Raw genomic sequence first — 8,481 nt, forward strand, 5'->3', positions numbered from 1 at the left:
TGACCTCGAATAGAACTATTCATCATTCCCCGACTTGCGTGCGCAATCCGTAAATTTTTTCGAAAAGTTTTTATATGAAAAATTGATTAAAATGTGAAATAGAGCTTTAAAACTCATTTGAGTTGACTTCGGTCAACGTTTAGAGAACACGGAACCATATCAGTGTTTTTATAGTTCCGATAGATCCGTATCGTGATTTGGGACTTGGGCGTATGCCCGAAATCAAATTCGGAGGTCCCTAGCTCGAATTATCGCCATTTAACGGAAACTAGAAATCTAAAGGCCAAAGAATTCCAAAGTTTGACCGCAGATTTGACTTTTTGATATCGAGATCGGAATTCGATTCTGGTTATTGGAATAGCTCTGTTATATCATTTATGACTGGCGTGCCAAATTTGAAGACATTCCGGATTCATTTTGTATATTTCGGCACGAGTTTTGTAAATTGAAAAGTTTGAAACTCATAAGTCTGAATCGAGGTATGAATTGTAATTTCGATGTTGATTGACGTGATTTGAAACCCTGAGTAAGTCTGTATTATGTTACAGGGCTTGTTAGAATATTTGAACGGGATCCCAAGTGGCTCAAATGAGTTCCGGGGTGAATTTTGAGCGAGTCCGGTCATTTCGTCACTCTGACGATGTTATGGAACAGTTGAAGTGCGGAGGGCACATTTTATAGTGCAGAAGTGCGGCCGCAAACTCCCAAAGTGATGGGGCAGTAGGAATTGTGCGAACCGCACTTGAAGATGTGCGGACCGCACTTGAAATTGTGCGGTCCGCAGAATTCTTCTCGCGGCCGCAGAAAGATGATTTAACAGGTTCGATGGTCCGACTTCGGAAGCTTATATCTTTTAATGTACAAGGAATTTGGAGTTCCTTCAAACACGAAAGTTGTCTTACTTTGAATCTAGTTTCCAGAAAGGTATAGTATTAATCATTTGGATATTTGTACAGAAAGGTATGGGCATGTTACTGAAGCCTGGTAGTGTAGTCACTATGAAGTGCGGCCGCACAATTTGGATTGCGGCCGCAGAACTTGGAAATGTACGGACCGCACATTGGGAGATCAGACGTGGTACTATATAATCGAGGGTTAGGGTATTATTTCACATTTGGAAGTTGGGAGCTCGGTTTATGATGATTGTTCGTGGGTTTTTCAAGAAATTCATCGGGGTAAGTGATTCTAACTCAGATTTGGTTAATATACATGAATATATCATTGTTTTCATCATTCAATTAGTATTTTGAGATGGAAATTTGAGAAAAATTATAGAAACTTTATAATTTTTGGTTGGCTAAAAGTGGGTCCCACGTTGACTTTTGGTTGACTTTTCTGAAAATGACTTAAATTAAGTCTCTTCTAAAGCTCAAATTGAATTGTTGGTAAATAATTTGCTAGGTTTGATTGGTTTGAAGAATAATTCGAAAGGAAAAGTTGTGGTCGAGTGATCATTTGAAATTGCGAAACAAGGTAAGTGTCGTAGTTAACCTTGACTTGAGGAAATAGAACCCTTGAATTAATTGTTATGTGAAATTCATGTGAACGACGTATAGGCGAGGTGACGAGTATCTATACGTTATCAAATTAATTGTTTGCATAATTATTTGAAAATCATAAATTATTTTAAATCATGAATTAATTATTATATTAATTATTTCTCTCATATTCCTTGTCTCATATTATGTCTTGAATCCATGCTATAATTGTTACATATTTATTTGAATTATGTGTCTTAATTGCTACTTGCCATTACTGTTTCCCAAATAAATTATAATCATTGTATGTCTTGTTGCCTAATAATTTCTTATTTAATGTGATATTTATCGGAATATTTAATTTACATTTAAGAATTTTAAAATTATATTTTTCGAGCGGGTTGTATGACGCAACGGATTTATTTTAAGTTTATTTTATTGGAGTGGGTTTCATGCCGCAACGGATTTATTGAAAGTTTATATTGTTGGAGCGGGTTGCACACCGCAACGGAATTTAATTGAAAAATTATATTGTTGGATCGGGTTGCACGCCGCAACGAAATTTATGTAAAGTTTATATTGTTGGACCGCGTTGCACGATGCAACGGGAATTAATTGAGGGATTATGACTGTTGAATTGACTTCAATTATTGATATGATTTACCGGTCTTACTTCTATTCCTGTTATTATTATTATTATTATTATTATTATTATTATTATTATTATTATTATTATTATTATTATTATTGCGTACAGGTTAATGTAAGTGACCTGCCTTAGCTCGTCACTACTTCGTCGAGGTTAGGCTCGGCACTTACTGGGTACATGGGGTCGGTTGTAATCATACTACACTCTGCACTTCTTGTGCAGATACCGGAGTTGGTCCCAGCGGCATATAGTAGATTTGCTCGGATTCAGCTATTCGCATGAGACTTGAGGTATAACTGTATGGCGTTCGCAGTTCTGAAGTCCCCTTTTACTTTATTTTAGATGTGTGCTTTCTTTCAGATAACTTTATTTTATTCGGACCCTTGTTTGTATTATTCTAGAAGCTCGTGAACTTGTGATTCCAGTTCTGGGATGGTATTTAGACATCGCTATTATTATGGATTATTCACTTTATTTCAGACTTTGTTTCCGCATTTGTTCCTTTGTTATTAATTAATTTAAAATTATTTTAAAATGGCTAATATTATTCTAACGTTGGCTTGCCTAGAAAGTGAAATGTTAGGCGTCATCACGGTCCCGAATGTGGGAATTTCGGGTCGTGATAGTTTATGATTTGGGACTACGAGGTGGTACCTCGGGAGTACCCCTGTTGATATTCCTCTATTGATGCACTTGTGATTGGTTGTTTTGTTTCGTGATATAATATCCCTTGTTTTCTCCTATGATGCATTTGTCACGCCCCAAAATCGAGGAGCGCGACCGGCGCTCAGCCGAGTAAACTCGGCCAAGTAAGCCTGTTAGATTCTTTCTACCAATTCACCCATAATCAAGAAAAGACATGATTTCATAAATTATATAGCAAGAAATTCATATATATGATGCTAAATTATTTGATTAGCCATTGCGCCTTTAAGTCTCAAAATACATATTTCTTATAGTTCGAATAGAACAAGTGATCAAACACAACATAACTGCTTTAACATTCCCAACACCCATATACAACCCACATAGTGTCTACGGAGCCTCTAAAGATACAAAAGAGAGTAAAGATGGTGCCAGCAACAAGGCCCCGGCTATACCTCAAACAGGATACACAAAGTATAAAAGATACATGACCCCGGGATGAAATGGGGCTCACCAAGTCTGCTGAGAAGATGATGATGTACCACTAACTGTGATCAACATTGTCTGCTATGTAACCACCTGCATCTATTTAAAGATGCAGCGACCCCGACAAAAGGGACGTTAGTACCATGAAATAGTACTAGTATGTAAAGCTAAAACACCATCTCAATAGAATGGACAATAATACAAGGGGGAAACAGTCATGAGTTCAATAAGAGCTTCAAAACAATACTAAAACATCAAGTAAGGATCACATAAGTTCTCAAGTCAATTTCCTCTTATTAGGTTGGGTAATATTTAGTGCCATATGCCACAATCCACAATACCACTGTGTTCTTACACCGAGTCCGATCTCGACCTGATCGGCTAGGTCATCTCATTTGAGACATCACCCATATCCACAATTTCAATTATCATTTCCAGCACAGTTACCACCATGTGTGCGACATGGCGTCCGATCACGGCCCGATCGGCTAGGCCATCTCACTTGAGACATCAACCATAACCACAATTTCAATTATCTCACATCATAGTTCTTTCATATTCTTTCGATTCATTGGCACTAGTAATCACGATTACAAAATCATTCTTGGCACTTGGCCGTATTTCATAATTTCAGTCCCCTTTTCTACATTTAAATATCATTATCATAATCACTATCAACAACAATAAGGCTTCCCATTCAAGACAGTAAGTTCACATAACATAACAATTTGGGAATCTTAGGCACATAGAGGCTTTTCATACAATTTGGCATAACAGCCTTTATTTCGATCTTGACATGAAGTCATAACATTTCTAACACATATTCCATATTTTGAACATATCCTTAAATGGCAAGATGACATGATAAAAACATTTAGAATAAATATTGAACATATATCCTTCGACACAACCACATTAGGAATAGCCAATTCAATAATGATCAAGGTCTTACTTCAATTATATGAACACCGTGGAATTCAATTCTAAGAAGAAGGGGGTTTAGCCATACATACCTCAATTGAGCTTCCTTAAACTCTAAAATGTTCCGAAATTCTTAGCAACTTCAATCTATTGTAGAAATATAACAAATTGAACCAAAACTAGGAGGATGATTATGGTTCTAGCTCATTTGAGCATTTTATCAAACACTAGGTGTGCATAAGGTTTCAAGGTCCTTTAATGGAGGATTCCATCTTCCCACAACCCAATCTTTACCATTTTTAGCTCAACAATCTTCCTATACTCTTTGATAACACATGCAAGAAATAAACAACTCTCATACCCAAGAATTGTCTTGTTAATTACCCATTTTCAGATAATTTCGAAATTGAGGGTTAGGGTGTAGAATCTTACCTCTAGGATGAAGACCTAGTGAGTTTCCCTTCTTAATCTTCCAAAACTTGAGCAAGAATTGAAGAACAATTATTGAAGAATATCTTCTCACTCTAGGACACTCTCTCACTCTAAAAATATCAGATTTTAGGCCAAAATGACTTAACCCCTCTCAATACCCAGCCTTGGGGTTATTTAATGAGTTCCCACGTGCGCGGCCGCGGATTTGGCCACGCATTGGCCGCGCATCTGGCCGCGCATATGACACATATCCAGTATAATGGCCATAACTTTCTGTATACATATCCAAATGACAAACGGTTTGATGCGTTGGAAACTAGATTCAAAGGGATCTAATTTGATAGGTAGATCGCCATCTAAGTCATTATATATATGGAGTTCTATTTATTTGAAGTTGGGTATTATGCCAATTGAAACATCATTTCCACTTAATGTGCCCAACTTTCTCCACACAAGTTCTTGCCATTCCCAAAACACCTTAGTATGTTCAAACACACCCTAAACATACATTATCAATTCTTCATGATGTGGCTCTATCTTATAGGTCTCCTTTAATACTCAAATACGTTATTCCCAAATACCGTTGGCGCACTTTAAAATCGATTATTAGAAAAGTTTTACGGGGCCTTACATTCTCCCCCACTTAAGATCATTCATCCTCGAATGAGGAGTAAAGTCCGTCCCAAAACACTTAATATAACTCGACTCTTCTTTCAAACATTTCAATCCCCCAAATTTGACTAACTCCAAAATTTTTCAGAAATTTCGGCAGAGTCTCCCTTGTAACTAGGCCTATCCACCTGTCACAGGGCCTAGAAACACATCCTAACAGCATATACATAATCTAACGACGTAACATAATACAAAATAACACCAATTGTGGTCTCACAAGCAATGTATTTCTAGAAAAAAACACCCTTAACGCCAATTGTATAAATGATACAAAATTCATAGAAAGCAACTCTTAGAATATTTTTCATAGATCACAACTTTATAAATACATGGCTATTCAAACAAATAAGGATACTTTTTCTTCATTTCTTCCTCGGCCTCCCAAGTAGCCTCTTCAACCCGTTGGTTTCGCCATAGCACTTTCACGGATGCAATTTCTTTATTTCTTAACTTCCGGACTTGCCGGTCAATAATAGAAACTGGAATCTCTTCATAAGTCACTTCTTCATTAACCTTAATAGTCTCAACCGGAACAATGACTGTCGGGTCTCCAACTACTTTCTTTAACATAGACACACGAAACATCGGGTGTACTAATGATATCTCAAGTGGTAGCTCAAGCTTATACGCCACCTCGCCGATCCTCTGAATGATTTTTTACGGTCCGACATACCTCGGACTCAATTTCCCTTTCTTACCAAATCGCATCACACCCTTTATGGGGAAAACTTTCAAGAATACCCAATCCTCTTCTTTGAACTCCAAATACCTACGACGAACATCCGAATAGGACTTCTGATGACTTTGAGCAGTCTTAAACCACTCCTTAATCATTTTAACTTTTTCCATAGTATGATGTACGAGGTCTGGCCCTATCAACTCTGCTTCCCCAATTTTGAACCACCCAATGGGAGATCTACATCTCCTTCCATATAAAGCCTCGAACGGTGCCATTTGAATGCTAGCATGATAACTATTGTTGTAGGCAAATTCTACGAGTGGTAAATGATCATCCCAACTACCTTTGAAGTCTAGAACAAAAGCACACAACATATCCTCAAGCGTCTGAATAGTCCGCTCTGCCTGCCCGTCAGTCTGCGGGTGAAAGGTTGTACTAAGATTCACCTGAGCACCCAAACCTTGCTAAAATTTCTTCCAAAAATTAGTAGTGAATTGTGCTCCCCGATCAGAAATGATGGAAACTAGGGTGCCATGCAACCTGACTATTTCTTTAATATACAACTGAGCATACTGCTTCGCTATGTCGGTAGAGTTAACCGGCAAAAAGTGTGCTGACTTCGTGAGTCTATCCACAATCACCCAAATCGAGTCAAACTTACGAGGAGTACGAGGTAATCCTATCACAAAGTCCATATTAATCATTTTCCACTTTCACATTGGAATTTTTAAGTTCTGTGCCAACCCACGGGGCCGTTGGTGTTCGGCCTTCACTTGCTGACAATTCGGACATCTTGCCACAAAATCCGCCACATTCCTCTTCATATCGTTCCACCAGCAGACTTCCTTAAGATCATGATACATTTTCGTAGAACCTGGGTGCACGTAACACCTAGAAGTGTGAACTTCAGTCATAATTCTTTTCCGGAGACTATCCACATTTGGAACACATAGTTGCCCTTGGTACCTTAGTGTACCATCAACCATGCCAAGAGAAAAGGCCATGGTCTTATGTTTATGAATCCCCTATTTCAATTGCACCAACAATGGATCGTTGTATTGCTTCTCTTTGACTTCCACAACAAGCGATGATTCAGCCTTATTTTGCACAATTTGTTACACCCCGCATTTTCGTACGTAAAGGTACGCCATAAGTAAATTGATGAAAGTTCGGAAATGAGATGTTACATCCCGTATTCTGGTACGTTAAAGTTTTGTCGTAAGTTAATCGACGTAAGTTCAGGAATGAGATTATTTTGGGATTATAAGTATTACGCTATTTTAAACAAGTAATAAGTAAAATCGTGAAGGTGAAAGGGTAAGTGAATTGAAGGAAATGAATTTTGTCGAAGTTTGACATTTTGGGATAAAATATGGCCCAAGCTAAAATACCCGATATTTATGGACTAGTACCATACAAGGTACCATATGACCATGATAGTAAGGTGTATAAGGTGTGTTAAAAGGGAGTAGTATTCTAAGTAATTTGAGATAATTCTTAATTATGTGGGTAATTAGTTAATTATTAGTTTAATGGAGATTAACCTTGTAATTAAGGATTTGTGGATAATTAATAAGTGGGGACAAAGGCCCCCACGTGGCAGCCCATGAAATGGTTAATAAAGCCACCAAGTGACTCATATGATATGAAGAAAGGTGTCTTTTTAAGAAGAATATATGTGGCTCAAAACCTCAAACTGAATATCCACGTATCATTAGGTCACTTTGATTCTTGGTCTATTCTTGGGGAATTTTCCAAATTTTAACAAGAAATATCAACTAAGTTAAAACTCTAGTCTTTCACGAAAGGGGGTTCATCTTCATTCGATTCAATTTCAAGCTCTTCTTTAGCATCCCGATAACCTCATTCCCTTCTTTATCAAACATCGAATGTTCCTTCATGAAAAACACCTGCGGCAATTCATCTCCAAAGGATAAATCTGGTGAGTTGTTGAGAATTGGTTTTAAGGATCTTGTATATGATATTTACAGATATCACCACCAGAGCTTCAGGCAACGTTATTTGCTTCAGAGACAATCATACGAAGTTACACCGCATAATAGCAACGGGATTTTGCGATTCTAAGGGAGTATGGTGCAATCTTTCTCAAGAATATCATACGGATTTTTCCCTACTTCGATTCGCCATTATGTGTTGTCGCAATTGACGTGTGTTAGAGGGATTGTCAAGTGAATCGGTTCAGGTATGTTAAGGATATCCCTTCTTTCTTTTGGCATAATCTATACGACACAAACGAAACGAGCAAATGCACAAATTCCATACATGACTCTATTCATAGAAATATTAGAGATGCTTATGTTCTTGATTCCCCATGTGTCATATTATTCTATCATCTGTTCATGGGTCTCAGAAAATACGTAACTTGATAAAGTTTATTTCATGATATTAAACAAAGGCATAATGGTCTTATGACACTCCGAAAGATTTTATTGACGTACTTCTCATGCATTGCATTCATTTATAATAACCCATGACCAGACGGTGTTATATACGCACCA

This window comes from Nicotiana tabacum, chromosome 23 (assembly GCF_000715075.1).
Source record: "Nicotiana tabacum cultivar K326 chromosome 23, ASM71507v2, whole genome shotgun sequence".
NCBI classification, from domain to species: Eukaryota; Viridiplantae; Streptophyta; class Magnoliopsida; order Solanales; family Solanaceae; genus Nicotiana; species Nicotiana tabacum.